The following is a 24,517-nucleotide window of genomic DNA, read 5'->3' on the forward strand; positions in this document are numbered from 1 at the left end:
GGGGTCACTCAGCTGATTGCTGCAAATATTCATTTGCTAAAATCCTCTTATGTATGTGTCACAGAAACACTGAACTTTTATACTGCCTTTCATCATTCTTGACCCCAGGGTGTGTTATAAACATATAAAGCAGATAAAACCAATTCTCAAATGAATTATTTTTTTAAAATTCTATGGACGTATTATATAGTCTCAACACCTATGAAGGCTGGGGAAGTATGAAATCCACCAAAAGAATGGCTGGGGAAACCCAGCCAGATGGGCAGGGTATAATAATAATAATAACAATAATAATTATAATTATAACACTGTAGGTGCCACTAGCCAAACATCCAAGGGGAGGGGGTTTCACCCTCTGGGCCTCTACTGTCCTATTCTTCTTTGGCGATAATTCGTAGCAGAGTAAGACTGTCTTCCATGAACACAGTCTTAAAGAGAAAGCTGGTTCTTGTGTCACAACATAATCCACCAGTCCTTCATAAAAAGCTAAATTGATCCATCACATTATTCACCACCTTCCAAGTCACGAAACATTTTTAGGATTAATCTTCTCTCGTATTTAAGTGTTTTGTTGCATTACTGCCAATCCACATCCCAAAAAACTTGATGTGTCTGCCCTGACCTTGAGAAATTATTTCATTTCCTGGGCTGAAGGCTGGGCTAGGAATTGCAATTCCACTGGCAGGGATTTTCCAAATATCACCATGCCAAGGTAATAAAAATTGCTTTACAGATAGGCACAGAAAATGCACATTAATTCAGCACTGGCAACAATGAAGGAATGACTGCTGGGAATACAAGTAAGGATGGAGAGATGCAATTAAAAGCCATATTTTTTTAAATCTATCAACAGGTTAACTTACCTAGAAGAAGCTAAAGGTAAAGATTAAATCCAAGTGTAAGAACAACCCACATAATGGGTTCTTGCCTTCATTGGGATGATGCCAAACAAACTAGAAGGGACTTTAATATACAATTGTAGTTTCTGTTTAGAATCACATATTGTACAACTTAAAGTAAATAGAGATGAAATAATTAAATGTATTAGGTAACTTGAGGAACTGGCAGAACTCTTAGTTAAATATGTCAATAGCTTTTTCACCTCACCAAACAGCAAAAGAGCCATTTTTAAGAGTTAGGTAAATTTACAAGTAACATTTTAGACTAGAAATTATATGTTTGCAAGACATCCCTGTATCAAGCAAGGAAAGCTGTGCACTCTTAGCACAATGCAACAGGCTTCTAAGAATCCTTACGCAAGAAGTTTAAATCATACACCCTACAATTTTAAGCACCGTCATTACACTAAATCTTATATACATGGCTTAATGACTTTTCATTGGTATGTAAAGGCAAGTTTTCATTATGATAAATCCTTTATGCTTACAATAATGCTACACACACACACACACACACACACACACACACACAGTGATATGCTCTTTTTCAGCTTAAAAAGGAAGTAACTTGTACTGAAAATGAACTGAAACATGTACGGGAATCCACAATAAATTATGTAAACAGGGAATGTCAATATTTAGAATAACTCACAGCAGTAGAAAATCCTGTTAAGATAATGCACAACTGGAAAAGAATTGTTCTGCTACATGCATTTGAAAGGCACATAACACAGTAAGTTTGAAACCAATTTTGGATAATATGTATTATCTAGAACCTTCCAGTGTGCTCTGCTAACAAAAGTTGCAAAGCTGAATTAAATTAAACTGGCTTTTGACACACAGGAATCATTAAGGACAGCTGAGCTATGATTTTAGCATATAACTGGTTAAATGTTTTTGTATCTAAACACGTGCACACTTTTCAAAGTGACAATATATTTAGAATACTTTTCGACTTCTGCACTTAATAGCTGTGTTTTTTCGTAAAAAAAAGTCATAAAACCATACAATATTTTAGTATGCTAAATAGACATACGATGAATATGTTTTAAATGACATTCAGTGCAGGTTTCCTAATCTCAGTTTATCAGATGAGAAAATTGCTTGTCGTACATGCATATCCCCAAGTAAATTTAAGATACCAATCAAGTTTAATTGCTGAATGCCTTCTGCCAGTTTTGCAGGCACATTCTGCTTCCTTAAAAACAATACCTACTTGCATTTGTTCTCTTCAATCACTATAAAAGCATTTTGCCTCCTGTTGGGTCTGAACAAAACCAGGAAATCTCTTACTTTAGACGCGTTCCCTGGCAGCCCCTTAAGTTTCGCCAGCCACACTTATTCTCAGGCTTTTTAAGTCTCCCCCTTCAACTGCAGTCTCATTCTAAGTCAACAATCATATGCATACTTAACACAGCTTTGCAAAAACAAACAAACAAACAAACCCATAAGTTCTTAATACTTGCATTAACTCACCCAATTATTCTGAAATTCCTGGCTTAAGCCGCATCAAAAAATGTAGTGCAGAAACTAGAGATAAATATTTGGGGAGGATATCTCTCCTTGATTGCCAAATACGAACAGTGCTGAAGAATTAAAATCGCTATCTTGAAATGAGCTAAAGAAAACTCAAAGCTATATGCACGATCTTTCATGAAGTCTTCACGGCAAAAGCTGTTGGTTAACTGCTCAGAACAGCAGAGACAAAATAGCTGGTTGAGGCTGCTCTGCAATACTGCAGAGAGGAGTCTGTATGACACGCACATGCAAATTGCCTTAAATCAGGCTTGCTGGGGGCTGGAATTTCTAGCTCTCTTTCTCCTATTGGACAGCCGAATTTCTCTCCTAATGAGCCTCAAGGGGCAAGGGCTCAGTGGTAACAGCTGGTATGGCAAAGGCTTGATTTCCATGCAAGGTTAGAAAGGCAGGATATTACCATTAACATGGCTAACCCCCCCCCCCCGTTTCTGCAGGAGAAGCTCATAATATTGCTGCTAAACATATCTGTATTTTTCCTTTTAAACTGAACTAGTTGCTAGATTAAGACCCTTTCAGATGGCCTTATTTGGTTTGCTATTTTAGAGAAACTTTAAACTCCAGCGTCCAGGTACCTCATTTGTAAGATCTATCACGTTTAAGGGTTTTTCACTACACTTTGTAAAACATAGTCCCACTCTACACTAAGAACAGCAGAGAAGCACGGCTGAGTCAGTCCATAAAAGTCTACCAATTCCAACATTCAGCTACCAACAGAGGCCAGGCTAGTCAAATGCATCTGGGAAGTTCACAAGCAGGGAATAAAGGCAATAATCCTCTCCCATTGTTCTCCAGATCCCAGCAACTGGTATGCAGAGGCATCCGTCTCTGAACCTGGAAGGTTCTATTTAGGTATCATGTCGAATAGATCTATCCTCCACAAACTTGTCTACCCTTTTAAAAGACATTTAAGTCTGGAGATGCCAATGCCCCCAAATCTTGTGGCAGTGGGTTTAATAAACGAATCACCTTCTTTTATGTCTCCTGAATCTGCGGTCAAACAATTTATGTGTCCGGAATCTGAGGTAAAAAGGTGTGCAAAAGGAGGAAATCATAGAATTGGAGAGTTGGAAGGGATCCGTAGGATCATCTAGTCCACACCCTGCAACGCAGGAATATGCAACTGTCCCATCCAGGGATTGAACCTGCAATCTTGGTGTTATCAGCACTACGCTCTAAACAACAAAAGCTGAATGAATTTGTTGCATCTTTACTGAAGAAGATGCAGGACAGAGCCCAGTCCCTGAACTAACTTTCTCAGGAAGGAAGTTTGAGAAACTGAGGTAAACAGTTGTGACAAGAGATGGAAATCTAGGTCTTGCTGACAAAATAAAAAGCAGTACATCATCAGTTCCAGATGGCATCGACCCAAGAGATTTCAAATGTGAAATTGCTTATCTTCTAACAAAAAAATTTAACTTGTAAGATCAGCCTCCATTACGGAAGGCTGAAAATTGGACAGTGTAACAGCTATTTTTATAAAGGGATAGAGGGCAGGAAGATCTAGAAAATTACATGTCCGTTCTGGGAAAACTGAAAGAAAGCAATACTGATGATAAAGCTAGAATTACCAAGCACTTAGAACAGGGGTCAGCAACCTTTTTCAGCCGTCGGCCAGTCCACCATCCCTCAGACCAGGTGGTGGGCCAGACTATATTTTGAAGGGGGAAAAAAATGAACGAAATCTTATGCCCCACAAATAACCCAGAGACGCCTTTTAAATAAAAGCACACATTCTACTCATGTAAAAACACCAGACAGGCCCCACAAATAACCCAGAGATGCATTTTAAATAAAAGCACACATTCTACTCATGTAAAAACACGCTGATTCCCGGACCGTCCGCGGGCCGGATTGAGAAGGCGATTGGGGCGCATCCAGCCCCCAGGCCTTAGTTTGCCTACCCCTGACTTAGAAGAATAAGTCTTTGTGAAAAGAAACCCTGTACGACCTTTTTAGCGTTTATTTATTTGGATTATTTTTATAGACCATTTATATTTAAACAAATCCACTTGAAGCTGTTTTGTTCTTCGAGAGTCAAAAAGCACGTGGATGGGGTGATCTAGATGGCACTGCATACTCTGACTTGCAAAAAGCTCTTGGAAAAGTCCCTCATCAAAGAGGAAGCAAACCAAGCTTACTCATGAGGTAAGAGGGCAGGCCCTCTTATGGATCAGTAGTGGGTTAAAGAACAGGAAGCAGACGGTAAAAAAATAAAACAAAGGCAGTTCTCACAATGTAAGGATGTAAGAAGCAGGGTCCCTCAGGATCTATATTGGGACCTGAGCTTTTAAACTTGTTCATAAGTGATCTAGAGTTAGAAGTGAATAGTGAGAGAGCAAAGTTTGCTGGTGACAACAAATGGTCAAAACAAAAAGGCACTGAGAGGAGTTTGAAAAGGATCTACCCAAATGTGGTAAATGGGCAATAATATTGCAACGGCAAAACAAACAAGCGGAAAGTGATGCATGTTGGGGCAAAAATTAAAAATAAATAAAAATCTAACCTCACATATATAGTGCCTGAACTGGCAGTAACTGACAAGGAAAGAAATCCTGTGGATGGTTGGTTTAAGATGCTGACCCAGCTATGGCCAAAGCACATTGCATGTTAGGGAGCAGAAATAGGAAGAATCATAGGATTGTAGAGTTGGAAGAGACCCTGATGATCATCTAGTCCAATCCCCTGCAATGCAGGAACATGCAACTGGGGATCGAACCTGCAACCTTGGCGCTATCAGCACCACGCTCTAATCAACTGAGTTATCCATCTACATATTGTGCTCATGCAGACTTCCCATAGCATCACTGTGAGAACATGATGCTGGCCTAGATGGCCAGCTGCTCTGATCCACAGGGCTCTTCTTATGTTCTTAAATCAGCCTTTTAACTTGTTGATTTAAATCACTGAAATAAAATCTTCCTTCACTGCGATTCAGAGCACTGCAGTAATTAATCCAGAAAGGAACATACCACAGTGCCCAAATCACCGTCTTCCAGGAAGGCATATTACATATTACATTACTTTTTTTATTACACTATTTCAGAAGAGGTGAATGACACTCATGGGTACAACTGTCAACTAAGCATCCGGGAGCAAAGGTGAGACAGGAATAATAATAATAATAATAATAATAATAATAATAATAATAATAATAATAATAATATCCGGCCCATCTGGCTGGGTTTCCCCAGCCACTCTGGGCGGCTTCCAACAAAAGATTAAAAATACATTAAAACATCAGTCATTAAAAACTTCCCTAAACAGGGCAGCAAGAATTCCCAAGTTATGCAATTGCTCCTTTAAAGGTAACTGGAACCACACTCTTCCACAAATGACATGCACCATTGTCCTGGGAAAGCTACAATAGTCAAGGGCTGCGAAAAAGATTCTATGCACCTCAGTGGAACATCATTCCTTAGGTTTTATATGCAATACTTTGGCCATTACCTCCTTGAAGACGTTATTAATGAGCAAGGGCTCATGCAAAAGGGTTAAGTTGTATTTGTTGTTGTTGTTTAGTCGTTTAGTCGTGTCCGACTCTTCGTGACCCCATGGACCAGAGCACGCCAGGCACTTCTGTCTACCACTGCCTCCAGCAGTTTGGTCAGACTCATGTTTGTAGCTTCGAAGACGCTATCCAACCATCTCGTCCTCTGTCGTCCCCTTCTTCTTGTGCCCTCCATCTTTCCCAACATCAGGGTCTTTTCCAGGGAGTCTTCTCTTCTCATGAGGTGGCCAAAGTATTGGAGCCTCAGCTTCACGATCTGTCCTTCCAGTGAGCACTTTCCTTAAGAATGGATAGGTTTGATCTTCTTGCAGTCCATGGGACTCTCAAGAGTCTCCTCCAGCACCATAATTCAAAAGCATCAATTCTTCGACGATCAGCCTTCTTTATGGTCCAGCTCTCACTTCCATACATCACTACTGGGAAAACCATAGCTTTTACTATACGGACCTTTGTTGGCAAGGTGATGTCTCTACTTTTTAAGATGCTGTCTAGGTTGGTCATTGCTTTCCTCCCAAGAAGCAGGCGTCTCTTAATTTCGTGGCTGCTGTCACCATCTGCAGTGATCATGGAGCCCAAGAAAGTAAAATCTCTCAATATAATTCTAGCCCTAGGACTACTGTCTGGAGACTAGAGCAGCCCTTGACAATACAGACCCAGACATGAATTACTGTCAAATCAGAGACTTGCACATATTACTCAGCTTAGCATTATGCAGCATCCTAGTAACCAGAGAAATGTTGAAGAAAGATGTAGCCAAACTCTCAAAAATAAGAACAAGCATTTTGTTAACATGTGAAGACAGGCTGAAAACCAATGGAAGACTATAGAAATGCAACTGGCCTCTATGGCAGCCACTTCTTATTAAACATGTATGAAAAGAAGTAAGATGCCTAGTTCAGCTGTGAAGTCACAATTCATGAGCAGTAGAAATCTGTCTGTTTTGCTTCTATGACTAGTGATGATCATTTCCATAAGCATAATTTTATCGGCCAATTTTCTGCTACCTACTGCATTTCAGACATAAGAATCTTCTCTTTCTATAAATAAATAGGTGTGGTTGTGATAGAGACGTGTAGTGAAGACAGGCATTTAAGTAAAGAAACCAAAAGGGTTTCATACAATAGAGGCCGACTAATAACCTCAGCAGGCATGCTTTAATTTCAATTCTTTATGGATAAGCTAACCAACAATATAAGCTCTTGAGTTCAAAAGGAACACTACACACACCTGTGGAGTTTCAATCAAACCACAAAATCTGTTAAACAGGCTGATCTCCGCTACACACAGTCAGCTGGTTATAAGCAAAGGAATGTGTGACATTGGTGGAGTTGGGTCATATGTATCTTACCTTAGCAGCTTAAAAGCTCTGGTGGCGTATTATGAGGTATGATAGCTGGCCCTATGCCAACCTTAATAGCACTTATGGACCTATAAACATAAGAATGCATACATGCATATTATATTCTGCAAATATGCAGGAACAAGTCCAAAGAAATTAAATAAGTACAGTCTGACTTGCTTTTTCCCTGCTGGCTAATTCAATCATTTGTTTCGTAATGTACCCCAAGGTCCAGTTATTCTGACAACTAAGAGACAACCTCATCTGATCTTGGAATAACAGCATGCACTATGGTGTGTTGTTGTTGTTTAGTCGTTTAGTCGTGTCCGACTCTTCGTGACCCCATGGACCAGAGCACGCCAGGCACTCCTGTTTTCCACTGCTTCCTGCAGTTTGGTCAAACTCATGCTGGTAGCTTCGAGAACACTGTCCAACCATCTCGTCCTCTGTTGTCCCCTTCTCCTTGTGCCCTCCATCTATCCCAACATCAGGGTCTTTTCCAGGGAGTCTTCTCTTCTCATGAGGTAGCCAAAGTATTGGAGCCTCAGCTTCACGATCTGTCCTTCCAGTGAGCATTCTTCCTTAAGAATGGATAGGTCTGGTGTGTACTATGACTTAAGTTGTCGCTTTGAGGCAGCTGATGGTATGGTATCTTTCAAGATCACATTGTCCTATGTACAGTGAAAAATTACTACTAGCAACTACTATTACTACATCACTGTGCCCATTTTCCTTCCCCCAGATGATAAAACCCTTGGACACGTCATTTTTTAAACCGAGCAAGATCCACAAGAGGAGGAAGATGGCTAGAGGACTGCATTATTCTGTTAAAAATAAGAAAATATCTATGGTACCCAAGCATTAAGCAGGGCGTGGACACTATGCTTATCCCTTCTCACATGTGCAACAGTGCACACATGGGGAGGAATAATGCCTTCAACAATTTCTAGTTGTTTGTGAATATGGTCTCATTTTGACACATTTCCTGTGTATTTGGCTACTCATAACAGCAACTTGCCATGCATTTGCAGGACCCATAAAGTAACTGCAAGTGATCTCAGAATAAGTATAAAAATGTAAATATTAAAATTTATGTTACGATTTTAAAAGTCACAACACAAACAAATCATGCAGATCAGTTCAGCCCCCCCCCATCATATACCATAAAGGCTTGTTAAACAACTGGTGTAAACCAAATTTATTGAAAGAAATCAAACTACAGCGTATGGTTTAAAATATTAAAAGGTGCAAAAATTTGCATGTTTCAAATAACATTCAAAATGTGTAGCTTTCTCAAAATGTATAAAATTGGATGAGGAAATTAAATTGTTTCAACCGTCATAGAAGCTTGACTTTCTAAAGTAGAGTTTAACACGCCTGTTTGTAACTTCAAGCAAGTTGCCTGATCTGACAAACATGCACCAATAATAAATGACTTACACTGGAGTGCAGCTGTACTAACATTTATACAAAGTTACACAGTCATATGCATTCCATTATCACAGGTGTTGGCTTTCCACTATGAGTTACAACTAATAGGAAACTTGAACAAGTATACGCAAACCCCCAGACTGGGCTATTTTTACAAGCAGCCAAGGCGGGAGATGATATGAGTCCATCACCCGTAAACATAATAAATGATGCAAAAAGCCACATGCAGCACTTCATAAATTGGACAAGGTTGGTACTTTAGAAATCCCACCATCTTGATGTTATACACTGATTACATTGCTTGGCAGGCATCTAGAGAAGACATCACCTGTCCATTTATGTACAATGCTGTTAGAACAAAAAGGAAGTATTCTCAATTCTACCTCGTGAGAATTAAGACAAGGTGAAAAGCACAACCACCATATCGGAGCTAGCTGTCTAACTGCACCCACCCACACCCTGGTCAACTCTTACAAGTTTGGAAGCCGCACTGTATTCAAGGGAAACCATACAAGGGAAACCCAGCCAGAAGGGTGGGGTATGTATTTATTAATTACTATTAGTATCATGAAGAGTCCTGGGAATCTCTATTGTTACTAGTTTCAGGAGAACTAGTAACAATAGATCTCTCAGCAGCTTTCCGTATCATCAGTCATGGAATTCTGGAGCAGTGGTCCAAGCTGGGTGGAGACAACACTGGGTTGTAGTGATTCTGCTTATATGTGGGTAGCTGGTTCCAGGTGATGCTGGATCACATAGCATCTACGCCTCAGGGTCTTGCAGCAGTGTTCAAATTTCCCCCAGTTCCAGGAGTGTTTTGCTACTGGCGCAGGTCCAATTATTGTTCTTATTCATTTCATGTCTATATCGCTTTACATTTTAAAGGAAAAAAAAACCCTCAAATGTTTACAAGACATTTAAACATCAAATACCGGTACATCAAATACAACAACACAGAATAAAACAGATTCAAGCTTCAAGGAAAATATTTCAGATCCTTTTCTATGTGACATTTTGCTTCTCAACCTAACCTACCTCACAAGGGTGTTATGTGGATTAACTGAGCAGTGGAAGAACCATGTACTCCTTGTAGAAAAAGGTGTATAAATATATATAATTATAAGTACAATAAATAAGCTCTTCTGCTTGCCTGCTTAAGAAAACTGGAGAGGCCAGCTAGATGGAGACGTCCATTGCCAACCTAGCATCCAGAGGTTTCCACATGGTTGCCAGTGGCAAAACTCACCCAGCTAATTTAGAACACTACCTTTCATTATTAACTAGCATTATGCAAGACTGTTATTGATGTTTTATGTTTGTTTTCATCATGGCTATGTTTTTAAGCTTTATGAGATGATATCAACTCTTTACATGGCTAGATGAATTGGAGTGCAGCCATTAATAAATATATATATATATATATATATAAATCTCTGCTGCTTTGCATCTTATGATGGCTCGTTTGGTTTACTCGATTTGCGTTTTTTGGCATTTAACAAATGAATATTCTATAACACTGTATTACATTCTCTGCAGGCTTCTGGAATCTGCCTGTGCTAAAGTTTTTCCATACACAAAGGGGGAGGCTGTGAATGTTCAATTAGGGACAACTTAAGCTATGTATATGGCTCTCATAAATGTTTCTTTTATCAAATGAACAGTTATGGCATCAACCTGGGAGGTTGATGCTTAAGTCAGAGAACTGTAACACCATGGACTCTAATAGCTGCCTTTATTCAGCACCTACACTTTTTCCTGCTTAGGGTAATGAAATAAGTATTAAGACTACAGGAGTTTTTTTCTTTACAAAAGAGGTCCAAGTGATTTGAGTAAACGGACATTGCAACAGCTCATACAGAAGGTTTTATCTGATCTGAGATTTGCTGACACACTAATGAAGGCTGAAGCAGACAAGGCAAGAGAAAATGTTGTTTGAGCACAAATTTAAATGTTTATTCACTAGGCTGCTTGGGTTTGAGAGCACTGCCCAAACGCAGCTCTTCCAATGCGGAGACAATATTTTCTAGTTGTCTCTTGGCAAAGAGATGGGAGCCTCTGGGAATTCCTTTTGCATGCAGATAAATCAATGGCCGGGCTTTGAGAGAGCTAACCTTCAGTGCCTTCAGAAGCATGTGTTAAATGTCTCTGGGACACTCCAGTTTTGCATAGCGCACACTAAACGAAAACCACCAGCTCTAATTATAAGCTGGTAACTTTTAAAAATGGATTAGTTCAACAAATATATGAGATAATTTTTATTTTTATTTGAAAACAATGCATAAATTCAACTATTTTCTTCAAAACAGAAGCCCAAATTCAACATTTTTTTGACTGTCAGTGCAAGGGCTGTTGCAGTAGCATTAAGCACAAGAATAATGGCTGCACAATAAGAAATCCATCGCAACACTAGCGGAAATTTGTTATGCAACAAGTATCAGGGATACCATAATCTGCTTCACAACCAGCAGCAATAACTGTGCTGCCTTCCTGGCCGTCTCCTGTGCAAGCCATTCCACTAGCAGAACTAAGGGACTTTAACTTACTGTGACTTATTTAATAAAGTTATCATTAATTTCAAGGCAATAAGTCATAGAAATCGCTAATCATCATGCGCATTTAAGATTATTTGCACATGTGTTGGCTCACTCTTGCAAGTACTGGGAAACCCAGCCAGATGGGTGGGATATAATAATAATAATAATAATAATAATAATAATAATAATAATAATAATTTAAAATTTTAATTAAGTACCCTCATATCTTCATTTTTTTAAAAAAAGCACTGACATTACATAGATCTGACAGTCTCTGAAGAGACAGAAGGAAATAATCCATCGTGCCTCCTTGCCACAAATTTATCAGGGCTCCTTTCCAAACTCACCAAGGCTATGGGAAACGTTCAACCTATTTACAGTTGCACCAGCTTAACATTCAAAAAACCTAAACCTTGAGCAATGAAGGAGGTATATGCTCCCACTGCACAGCTTTCCGTAGCCCTTAAACTAATGCAGGATTTGTCAGCCTCCTCACTGTTATTCACAAGTAAGAAAATATAGTTGAATGATGATCAATTATATAACTACAATATATATCATAGCTGTTTTTGGAAGCTCTATATGGGAAGGCGCTTCAGGCTCCATCTTCTCCAACAGCAATGAGTGAAGAGCTGTACTTGCAGAAAAGCTAATATTACGCATATGAAACTGGTTCTCTCCCCGCACCCATGACAACCAAGTTGGGGGGGGGGAGAGGAAACCCACCTGTAATTCTCAGTGTTATTTTACTTTTAAAAGTGTGTTGTAATGCTGATAAGTGTTTTAACACTTAGTTCCAAATTAACTTTGTCAGCCTTTGCATTCTACAGGCTCTCAGTTTCCTTTCAAAAACTTTTTCAACATCTGTAATACCAGTGAAAAGGGTATTCCAAAAAGGGTTTGGAAAAGGGTTCCAAAAAATACTGATGATGGGGACAAATTTCACACAACATATGAGCCTGCTAATTAATTCCATGCCAACCACAGCACAGAGGCAGACAGACAGACAGACAGACAGACAGACAGACAGTGCAAGCCTCAGACTCCATCTTCAACAGTCTAAAACAACTTTCTTTCTTCTCACATTCCCAAGTCCCTAAAACCTGTAGCCAGGCCAGAAAGTTATGAGGACAGAGCCCACATACTGTATATGGCTGGGCAAATTGGAACTGTTGTAATACTAGAACTATGTAAAACTTTGGAAGTACACCGATATTCCAATAGCGTTCATATTAATTTGTGTATAGTTTCATGGTAAGGAACAGAAAGTTAAGAATCAAGGGTTATTATATAACTGATTTATACCAAGAGTGTTCTTAAAAAGAGAACACTTTTATAGTTTTGCGAAAGCTTAACTCCTCTTCAAAGTACAAAATCTCCTAACCCCTGTTTAAATACACTACACATGCACCTTGACCCTTCAAAAACGTTTTTTTTAAAAAAAAAAATCTTCCCTGGGGGGAAAGAGGCCTAGCTCATAATTTCTGTATTAAACTCTGTACTATTAGCTAAGGAATGGAATTATTAGTGACAGGTTCACTGAATTACCTGAGAGGTCACTAGAGCTTCCTCAAAATCTAAAACTGCCACCATAAATTTAACTAATGACAAATGATTTTTTTAAGCTACCAGAAGGAGATGTGCACAGGATAAGAACTCTTCCAAACACCAAGTTAGGCACTGCACAACAGTCTTCTACAGCAGTGACAGAGGCAAACAAACTGATATGCATCAATGCTAGTTTAGATGCTGCTTTCACAATTGCGCTATATGTATAACTTTTACAATCCACACCGTAAGAATAAGAAGCCAAGGACGAAAATATAATTGATGATGGCAATCCCATGCACTTAAACATGAACTTCCCCAATCAATCAAGAACATTTGCGGGGAAAGGTCTGATTCTGAAGCCAAAAAGAGTTCGCAGATGCAAAGTACAAAACTACCCCATCACTTACAGCTTTTCTCCCCAAAGTGTTTTGCCGATGCACAGCAGAAGAGTGGGGGCTGCAGGTAAGGAGGCTTTGAATTTCATCTGTATGCCCCTTTTTGTCTTAAAACTTGGACCCTGCTCTAAGTTCCCAGGACAATTCTTGTTTAAGCACATGGAAGTGCCATAATCAAAGCTAGTTTGGAATCAAATCAGAAGCTGATTCCTGATCGATACACTTGAGGGCAATTTCGTTTCCCCATAAGTCAACCTGTGTAAAGTAACTAACCATGAAACAGTCATCAATTTTGAGAAAACAGAAAGACTATTCACCTGGTGCTGATACAAACATATCAAATATGAAATGAAGGCGCTGCTCTCAAACAGAAAGTTTTGTCACGAGCTAAATATTTGTTTAGCACCAATTAGGTGCTGGTCTGATCTCTCTCTCTTACACACACACACACACACACACACACACACACACACACAAAATTAGCCAACCAGGGGCATCTCTGCCTTGAAGTGAAAATTATCTGAAAGCTACAGGGATGAGTGTGCACTACAAAGAAGCAGCCAACTTCTCAAGTGGGTAAGAAGTCCATCTCTATTTTGAAACAACCCATCTGCAAAACCGAACTTCTCCCTTGAGCCTTCCCCAATGGTAGGGAAACAAAGGCCGATATAATGATTCTATAGTAGGACCCTGAAAACTGTCAAAATGAAGAAACCCAGAGCATAATCCTACAATATCTGGAAGGGCATTCCAGGGGCTGCAAGTTAGGTCAAATCTACCCCTCCAATGTAAGACATCTGATGTCACAGACTCCCTCCCTATGGCTGGTTCCTTCAAAGCCAACAGATGTTAGAGTTCCATAATCTGAAGAAGCAGAAGGGGGCTATCTTGAGATGTGGCTTGGGTCCAAAGTCCTCTTGGCACTGTGACAGGCCACAAACCAGAGAGAAATTTAAAGCATGTCTAAATCTCTCCTTCCCTTTTCCTCTACCTCATGGTAGACCACATGTTTTGTATGGAAAAGGTCCCAGGATCAATCTTTGGTATCTCCAGGTAGGGATGAGAAAGACTCCTGTCTGAAAAGCCACTGCCAGTCAAAGGGCAAGGGAAAGCGTTAAGAGTACAGTTGTTGTCGGAAACTTGCATATAGGCCCAGCCAGGTGCAGGATAAAGCAGTTCAAATGCCTTCAGTTCCTCTCCCTTGCAACCTTAGGAATACAGTCTTAATATTAAAATAAATGCATGTTTGAGTTGTAGGATCTTAATCAAAGTGATCTCAAATAACCTTAGTAAAAGTGGAGTAACTATATATAAAAAGTAACAACCAACGGTACATAAAATGCAAAATAACAAAGTTTCACATTTTCCTTTGGACAGACCCTTCCTTTTCCCTCTCTCCAAGATATACTTGTTAAAGTGTCATCATGTCCAATCTCAGGGCTGAACTGCACAAGGCCTTTTTTGTATATTTGCCCCCTTGTAAAAGCAACGTGTGCAATGATCATGACATCACCCTCCAAAACCAAAGGTTTCTGACAAGCATTCTCAGTAATCTGAAGGCTAATGAAAACAGTGTTTAGATTGGCTCCACCCCTATAATTTCTCAGAAGGGTTGGTGTGCTGTATCACACTTCTACCCAACAATACAGGCTACAGTTCAGGTCAGGGGAAATTATGCACAATACACTGAGAGTACCATCAGCGCTCGTTCACACTCGGCTCATCATCAGTTGCTCATGAAGATCAGAAACAAAAGCACTTTAAAGCAGGCAAGTACGGAAAAAGAAAAAGAAGGCAAGCAGACACTGACATTGCTAGCTACCAAACTGTTCTGCCAAAAAACAACAACTTTCATTTGGTCTAATTGAATGCAAAATGTTAAGCAATTTAGAATGTGACAAACCCATGGACCAGTAATTTTAATGTGATTTTTAATGTGGTTGTTCTTTTAACATTCACAGATATGTTAAATAAGCAGCCAGCCATACAACAGGCTCTGCTAAAATATACTAAGAGCAGAACCATGACTTTGTACTGCTTCTCATCATTAAATAATCTGGCTAAACCTTATAGCAAATTTGTGCTTTTCCATGTACAGTAATGAGAAGGAAATAAAACATAAAACTTGCCAGCTCAAACCCCCCCCCCAAAAAAAAAACAGTGTGTCTTCATAGAGCTATAGTAGAAACAGAATATTTTTGTTATGGCAGAGAAATTGTGTGGCTCCTTGCCTGGCTGGAAGGTAGGGGTTGAAAGAGATGTAGTGTATGAGGACTGGACTTCAAACTATTTGCTCAAGAGGCATTTTCCTAAATTCAAGTACTGTACATAAAAGATCTCAGGTTCAATACCTTGCACTTAACTGTTTGTGTGTATTTAATGTGTCCAACCACCATTATTAGAGCGACAAGAATAAAGCAGAATCGAGTCCAGATAGAAAATGAAATTCTGATAATACTTTAATGCTAACCAACTGAACAAGAACAGCATATAATATGATGAGAAATGAAGGGTGGGGGTTGTCTTTGTTACGTCAAGCCTAAAAAGGGAGGAAACTGCCTGCAGAACCACTTTCCCCTCCAATTCCTCCATTACTCAAATTTCAATCTTCCTCTTCACTCACAGCCAAAACCCAACAGACTAGAACCTCCAGCCAATTAAGTTTGCTGTCAGTTAGACCAATAACAGAATTAACCTCTTAAGATCCTGATAGCTCGGTTGGTCGAGCATGAGACTCTTAACCTCAGAGTTGTGGGTTTGAGCCCCGTGTTGGGCAAAAAGATTCCTGCATTGCAAGGGGTTGGACCAGATGACCCTTGTTGTCCCTTCTAACTCTATGATTCTATAAGTCACACACTGAATGTTCTCTGCAGCTGTAGTTCCAACAAAGACTACTAAGCAAAAATCAGTTTTTCGCTTGCTACAGCTGGAGATTTGAGCTACAAGGAACTAGAAATATTTGGATGCCTAAAATCAGCAGGCAGAAGGTCCTGCTGTATTTCCCCTGCTGGATCAAAAGGTCAGGCTCTTAGGTATTTAAGCCAGGCATGGCCAATCTACTTGTTTCACTTTCCCCTTGTTGGCATCCATCTGCCTCAGGATCCACTGACTTCGTAAAGTCTGCCTGTTACAAAGAACAACCTTTCACAACTCCCTCTCTTTGTGCCTGAAGTAGGCTCTAAAACCTTCAGAGAACCAAGTCAGGTCACTCACAATTTAATAATTTTATATCACTCCTCTCTACAACAACTATAAATCAGGCCTCAGAGTCCCCAGTTCAGATACTGGGCAGAACGACAGGGCCTCAGAGTTTTCACTTTATTATGGTGTCTTTTTTACTGCACATTTAATTATTTTATTCTGAAGCATATTTATGTCAGGTGGAGCAGGTTTCTGATCATGTGCAGAATATACACAAATACTCCACAATATTGCAGTGCTGCAATATTATACTGAGAGTTTTATTTGCTAATTCCTAATTTTACATGTTCACCGTGATCTCTAAAGCTCAACAGAGGATAAATGTTTTAAGTACATTAAATAAAGGTGCAACAGCCAAGACAAATAAAACCATTTCTCAACTGATCTGAATTATAAAATAAAGCTTGTGCTACACCAATGTATTTTTTTAAAAATCAAATTAAAAGGAGACACTATTTTAAAAACAACAAAGCAAATGCTTATTTTTGCTTTCTTGGGATGCTCTAGTTCCTCCTCCCATTTAAAAAACTAAACCAAAGAAGGCATTTTTCTCCTTCTTGAACTTCAAGTCAAATACAATTTAGGACAAGATCCCAGCACACTTTAATTTACTTCTCCTTTTGCTATTGTTACACAGCCGTTTCTAAATATTTGTCCTTCCCAGATTACCAAAATGGACTGAGATGTGATTCCTTTGTAGTGCAGATGATTTGCACAGACCTCAAGCAGTAGAGAAATTCTCACGCCTTCAAGGCACAAACCGGATTTAGGAGGTGCTCTGCTCACATGGCAGGGTAAACTAATAATTAAAGTCAAAGAGAGCTTTCTAACTAACTTGCCCAAAGAAAAGGGTCGCAATATTGATATTACTGCACTATGGAAGGGCTCTGGTTTCTAATCCCCGCCCCACAAAAGCCAGAGGCCATCACAAAACACAGCTATCGCAAGTCAGTGTCTCATAATGAATCTCTAGCTTTACAACAGGTTCTCCATGAGAGGCAAAGCTTACATATTCTCTGACACCCCTACACAAAACCAGAATTCTTTATAACCTTCCTTGAATATTATACATAACTTGTTGTTGTTTAGTCGTTTAGTCGTGTCCGACTCTTCATGACCCCATGGACCAGAGCACGCCAGGCACTCCTGTCTTCCACTGCCGCCCGCAGTTTGGTCAAACTCATGCTGGTAGCTTCGAGAACACTGTCCAACCATCTCGTCCTCTGTCATCCCCTTCTCCTTGTGCCCTCAATCTTTCCCAACATCAGGGTCTTTTCCAGGGAGTCTTCTCTTCTCATGAGGTGGCCAAAGTATTGGAGCCTCAGCTTCACGATCTGTCCTTCCAGTGAGCACACACCCAGTCATAACTTAAAGGTAAAGGACCCCTGACCATTAAGTCCAGTCGTGACCGACTCTGGGGTTGCGGCGCTCATCTCGCTTTACTGGCTGAGGGAACTGGCGTACAGCTTCCGGGTCATGTGGCCAGCATCCCCGCCCCACAAAAGCCAGAGGCCATCACAAAACACAGCTATCGCAAGTCAGTGTCTCATAATGAATCTCTAGCTTTACAACAGGTTCTCCATGAGAGGCAAAGCTTACATATTCTCTGACACCCCTACACAAAACCAGAATTCTTTATAACCTTCCTTGAATATTATACATAACTTGTTGTTGTTTAGTCGTTTAGTCGTGTCCGACTCTTCATGACCCCATGGACCAGAGCACGCCAGGCACTCCTGTCTTCCACTGCCGCCCGCAGTTTGGTCAAACTCATGCTGGTAGCTTCGAGAACACTGTCCAACCATCTCGTCCTCTGTCATCCCCTTCTCCTTGTGCCCTCAATCTTTCCCAACATCAGGGTCTTTTCCAGGGAGTCTTCTCTTCTCATGAGGTGGCCAAAGTATTGGAGCCTCAGCTTCACGATCTGTCCTTCCAGTGAGCACACACCCAGTCATAACTTAAAGGTAAAGGACCCCTGACCATTAAGTCCAGTCGTGACCGACTCTGGGGTTGCGGCGCTCATCTCACTTTACTGGCTGAGGGAACTGGCGTACAGCTTCCGGGTCATGTGGCCAGCATGATTAAGCCACTTCTGGAGAACCAGAGCAGCGCACGGAAACGCTGTTTACCTTCCCACCGGAGCGGTACCTATTTATCTGCTTGCACTTTGACGTTCTTTCGAACTGCTAGGTTGGCAGGAGCAGGGACCGAGCAATGGGAGTTCACCCCGTCGTGGGGATTCAAACCGCCGACCTTCTGATCGGCAAGTCCTAGGCTCTGTGGTTTAGACCACAGCACCACCCGCATCCAGTCATAATTTACTCAAGACTAAAAGAGATACATGCACATAATAGAAGCAGCGGTGAAACTAGCCTTTATTTCACCAGGGTCAAAGATCCAGTTTGGCACCCTCTACCAGCATTTGCATAAATATACACACACACAGGCAGAGAACCTCAGGCAAATCGGGTCCTCCCTTAAAGAGGGCATGTATTGCGGTGAGACCTGGACAACTGACACCCTGTGTTGTGGGTGGGTACAATTGGTTAGCCACAACACCCGATTGGTAGGTCCCTCGAAGCTGGGTACAGTCTGGCCAATGGGACGCAGTCTAAACAGTTCGAGGGACCTATTTATGCCCATGCACATGACCCAGAGCTTCCTCTTTTGATGTGTGCATTCGGAACACCCGCCCACCTCTCCCTACTTTCAGGGCTTGTTGCGCTTGACCTTACTATGTCGTTGTGTGTCGTCTGTCGTTAGGACAGGGGCACTGCAGGAATTTTCCCCACTTGGCTGATAGGCTGTTGCCATTTGGGTTTTGCCTGCTGCGTAGTTGCGGATAGGCTCTGGTTCAGGTGATAGGGATGGAAGAACGCTCTCGTCATCCCTATGTGAAGGGTATTCCATTAAAGGAATCCAGGGACTCAATGGTTTGGTCAACCCCTGAGAGGGGGTTGTGCCCATGCCTGAGTCCAGGGGGACATTTGGATGGCAGAGCTAGCCCGTTCCCGGCTTTCCACTTATCCAGGTGTTCACCCTTGGCTGACCTATGCTGGTGCCCTGGGTCAGCGCTACCTGCATGGCAGGGAGCTAGTCGAACCAGAGCCTATGCAACCAGTCACTTTCTGTAATCAATAAAGTTGTGGCCTGAATTCTGCCAAAAACCAAACCAAAAATTTGAGTGTGAATTTATTGGGGGGGGGGGAGGTTTCTGGGACTGAACATGCAAAGAAATGCCACCACAAAAGGGAAGTCAGGCAGGGTCCACAGACAGCCACATGGGTGGGCTCTCGCTCCTCCAAGGCAGACTACCCATTGTCACCTGAGGTGGATCCTCAAAACTCACCGGCGCAACCAGCCTTGCTACTCTTTTCATCACCATTTGAGGGCGACCACCTATGGGAACCCCAATTGGAGGAAGTAGGGCAGGGAGAGGGAGGGGACAGGTGGATAGCTATCTTTACTTAGCACTTTTAAACATGGTTCCCTCCCCCCATAAGGGGTGTGTGTGTGGAAGTGGTGGAGTCTTGGTTACAGGGCTTCCTTTCCACTAGATGCAAACCTCCTCACCCTGGAGGACCTTGCTGCAGGATTTGTGCCTAGGGCTTTCCCGCCCAAAATTCAAGATAGTTTGTACTGGCTAATCAGTATCAAGTTTAAAGCATGCATTAAAATTCCATTTAGAAGATGTTACAACAATGTGAAAAACATATTTAAGGGAGATGACAAGGTATGCCATAAATCCTTCATGGGGCTTAATTAGTTTCAGACTAACCACTTAATGACTGCCAAAAGACCAAAGCTGCTGTATATACATGCATTAATTTCCAAAGTCACTGTCCGCTTATGCAACTAAAATTGATTCAGATCCATGCGCACATCTCCGCATAGTCCTGATTCAGCAACCGCCCCTGTGATGCAAATACCTTGATGCTCAAAGTTTAGAATATCCTTCACACTTTACATGTGTCGTGTTTTTAAGTGAGGAGCACAATTATCACCTGAAGTATGAAGCCACACCAGTTATAACATGCGATTTTTGTTATGGAAAAGTCTTTCCTAGAGAAGGGCCAACTGCAATATTATTTTTTCCTACCTCAGTCTTAAAGCAGGTAGAAAAGGTTCAAAAAGGCATTAATAATAATAATAATAATAATAATAATAATAATAATAATAATAATATTTATTTATTTATACATACCCCACCCATCTCGCTGGGTTTCCCCAGCCACTCTGGGTGGCTCTCAACAGAACACCAATAACAATAATAAAAAAGCAACATCATCAAGCATTAAAAACTTCCCTAAACATATATTTCAAAGAGGTTAGATATAACTAATACTAAATGAGCAGATCAGTTTTAAGGTGTAAGTGTAAGAACATACCCCAACAAAGATCCAGGAAAATATAAATAAAAGTTAACTTCTACATCAACTGGGGAAAGGCCATAAGCAGTGTATGGCTATCATATTCAAGCACAAAACATTTATAAAGACCTGTGTGCATCCTCCTCAGAAGTCTGGACCAATCAGGGGTTTCAGTGGACATTTTAAGTTGTGTACATGTATGCATACTGCTGTTGAAAGAGACTGGTGTAACACCACACAAAAAAAATCACGTTTGCCATGTTCTGTGATTATGAATCTCCCAAAACAGGAAATCTCTTACCACCCTGTTCATTATCATAATACAGCTATGTCAAGAAAGCAAATATCCACACAGGAATATAGTCAAACATGATAAAATCCTACACCTGCCCTGCCCCACACAGTCTGTAGCATAGTAATAGCTGGTAAAAACAAAAACACTGATTTAATCCCGTTAAAGAATCAACTCTCATGTAGTCTTTTTACAAAGCCATCTCTAGAGATGATGACCAGAACTTCAAAGCATTTTTAAAAAATTACTACCTCAAAAAATAAACACTGCTTTAAAGTCAAGTAGCTACGTGTACATACTATTGTGGTTCTTCAAAGTTCTCCAGCTGCTGCATTTTACAATGGAAATTGATGAAAGGGAAACATTAACTGAACCTCTATTTTACTAGCACACATCAATCTGTTTGATGCAACGGTTAACCCAGCTGTTAACTTGATGTAGAAAATTAAAAATGGGGTTTAAACAAAAATGCTCTAAACAAAGAAACACAAAAATCTAAGATGCATTTTACTGTGTCTTTATGACATAATAAATAGCCAACATTTCTTACTGGAAGTGAAAACTGATTCAGCCTTCCACAAAACGTTTGATCTACCTGAAGACAAGATCTGCTTGTCAGAACTTCAAACTTAGTGCTTCAGCAGCTCGCAGATCTGAGGCAAACATTGTGAATTAAAGCAGCACACTGAAATACATTTACAATATAAAATTGCAAGCTTATGCAAATACAATCCATATCTACCAAGCACTGTTTGCTTTTGGCTAAGATGGTCAAAGATCACTTTAACTCAGTGTCCATAATTTATCATCACTACTATCAGAGTTATATGGAAGATGGTTTTGGCAAGTAACAAACACATCTAAGTTGCACTGGAGAAAACTCCCTTAGATATCCCATGTACAGTGGTACCTCAGGTTACATACGCTTCAGGTTACATACGTTTCAGGTTACAGACCCCGCTAACCCAGAAATAGTACTTCAGGTTAAGAACTTTGCTTCAGGATGAAAACAGAAATTGTGCTCCGGCGGCGCGGCAGTAGCAGGAGGCCCCATTAGCTAAAGTGGTGCTTCAGGTTAAGAACAGTTTCAGGTTAAGTACGGACCTCTGGAACGAATTAAGTACTTAACCCGAGGTACCACTGTATTCAAAAGTAGGCCCTAGAAAAGTAATCCATAATGTGATTTCACATACTGTTAGGCTGTTGCTGATTTGATCATATTGGACCACCTTGTTTGCTGGGTATATCTTGTTTATAGAAGAACTTGCCAATGTTCAATGCACTATTTGAATATATAACAACTGTAAAATTGAGTTTCATTTATCTAAAATATCTGGAACTGACGTTATTATGGCATTATGTATGCATCATTCTTCATGATTCCTGGACTAGAGTCCTTGTTAAGAGGTGGGTTTTCTACTATCTCCTTTCTTTGGGTTGTTTGCAATACTATGCAGAGTTTCAATTGTATAATGGGCCTTTCATTTCTCCTCCCCAGCTCTGGATGCCCTCCCTATAGTGTCCATGGTTTGCAAAGCAGTCTAGATTGCTGCAACACAACGCCTGCTACTTGGAGGAAAGTGTCTCAATTCTGCCCACTGCTGGGTCTACTCTCTAGATCAGTGATGGCCAAACTTGGCCCGCCAGCTGTTTTGGGACTACAACTCCCATCATCCCTAGCTAACAGGACCAGTGGTCAGGGATGATGGAAATTGTAGTCCCAAAACAGCTGGAGGGCCAAGTTTGGCCATCACTGCTCTAGATGGAATGTGTCTCCCACCCACCCCTTCCCACCAGGCATGCTCTACTCAGGGAGCCCACTTAGTCTGAGAACCACTGATCCAAAATCGAAATATGGCTAAAGTTAAAGAGGATGGTCATAAAGAAAGATTATGGGTCTGACACCAAGGTGGGCAGACATGACTAGCGAAGGCTAGAAGCAAATCTGATCAGGGGGTTGCAGGACCGCAGCTAGGTTCGAGTGAGCAACTTGATCCAACGAAGACTGAGAGCAGACCAAACCTTTTTAAGCTCCTGCTCTCAAGACTACCTCTCTCTCGTGCTCCATTCCCTTGTGACCAGATGTAGATTCTCAAAGAGCCAGCCTCCTGAACTGGAGTCGGGCACTCCATTCCCTTAGTCTTCTGGCTAGTGGACAGGCAAGGTCCTCTTAAAGAGCCGTGCTGATGGGTTGAACACAGGCACTCCATTCCCTGGTCTCTTGGCTGGTGCATTCCTTGCACAGCTGCACTGGTGAGGTCCTGGGAAGGCATTTATTTGGCATCTCAGACTCAGAGGATGGTGTCCAGAAGGGTTCAGGTTCTGGCCCTACAGATATAGGAGGCTTTTCTGGGGCTCATGGCCAACCAGTCTTAATTCACATCAGAAATATTCCATCCTTCCCATTCATGGCCCAGTACCACCCCAAAGACCAGCTATTTAAGCAGCGGCAACTAGTTGATTCATGGGAAACAATTCATTCCATGCACAGCAAATTTCTCCCAGAAGTTCTTCCACATGTGCTATAGTGGAACCTCGGTTGCCAAACGTAATCCATGCTGGAAGACCGTTCGACTTTCGAAATGTTTGACAACCGAGGATCAATTGCCAGTCGGCAAAATCAATTGAGAAAATGGAGAAACGCGCCTCGGAAGCCGTTCGACTTCCGAGGCGCGTTTGAAAATGGAAGCATTCACTTCCAGGTTGTCGGCGTTCGGAAGCCGAAACGTTTGACTTCTGAAGTGATCAACAACCGAGGTTCCACTGTAAATACAATGCACTTCAATTAAATGAAAAAACAAAACTTCCTTACTGCATACCTGACAGTTTTCTAGCAAAAGGGACCCAGTGAATCAGGGTAATAATGAGATAGTTGTGCTTTCTGATACAGTGAAAGCTAACAGGGAAGAACTTCCTTGGATTTTTAAAAAATGCATTTCAAGAGCTATTACAACAATAACAACTCCTGGTTGTAAAAATATGTGGAGTGTAAGAGCAAAGAAACTCCACTGCTCCCTCCTCTCCCCCAGTGGATTATGCATAGTTTTAATAGGATCAATTGGACTAAGCCATGAGGTTATCAGAAATTTCTAGCCGTATGCCAATAACTTTCTCTGCAACAGCTTAACAATCTGGAACAGTGAAGCAGAAATAATTCTGCCGGCTAATAGGAAAGTTGAGACAGAAGGCAGTAACAGCCTACTTTAATCTTTTCAGATAAAAAATAACATTAACAGGCTCTTGGAAACTTTATTTGAATTCAAAATGTACACAATATCCCTAGTCCAAAAGATTATTTCTTATCAAAACTGAATATTCGACTACAGTAGAATTAAATTCTGTGTCCTTAAATGTGTTCTTTGGCTAAACCACTTCCTTCTATAGAGACATGGAAAGGAAATCCAGTTTCAAGAAAAATACCATCTATTAGGATTTAGTCACAAGACTATAGATGCTTG

General features: G+C 40.9%; 1 protein-coding gene across 3 annotated transcripts in view; it reads right to left on the reverse strand.

Annotated features, from left to right (window-relative positions):
* DISP1 (dispatched RND transporter family member 1) overlaps nt 1-24,517 on the reverse strand; it is an 87,810-nt gene that overhangs the window by 43,771 nt on the left and 19,522 nt on the right. Inside the window, exon 1 of one of the 3 annotated variants that reach the window (XM_083604878.1) lies at nt 2,376-2,651. The exons of the other annotated variants lie outside the window; for them this stretch is intronic. The gene's annotated coding sequence lies outside the window, so the exon portion shown is untranslated. Of the gene's footprint in view, nt 1-2,375; nt 2,652-24,517 lie in introns of those variants that run through there. 3 annotated transcript variants of the gene reach the window in all.

Source organism: Podarcis filfolensis, assembly GCF_964270895.1.
Source record: "Podarcis filfolensis genome assembly, chromosome: 3".
NCBI lineage: Eukaryota > Metazoa > Chordata > Lepidosauria > Squamata > Lacertidae > Podarcis > Podarcis filfolensis.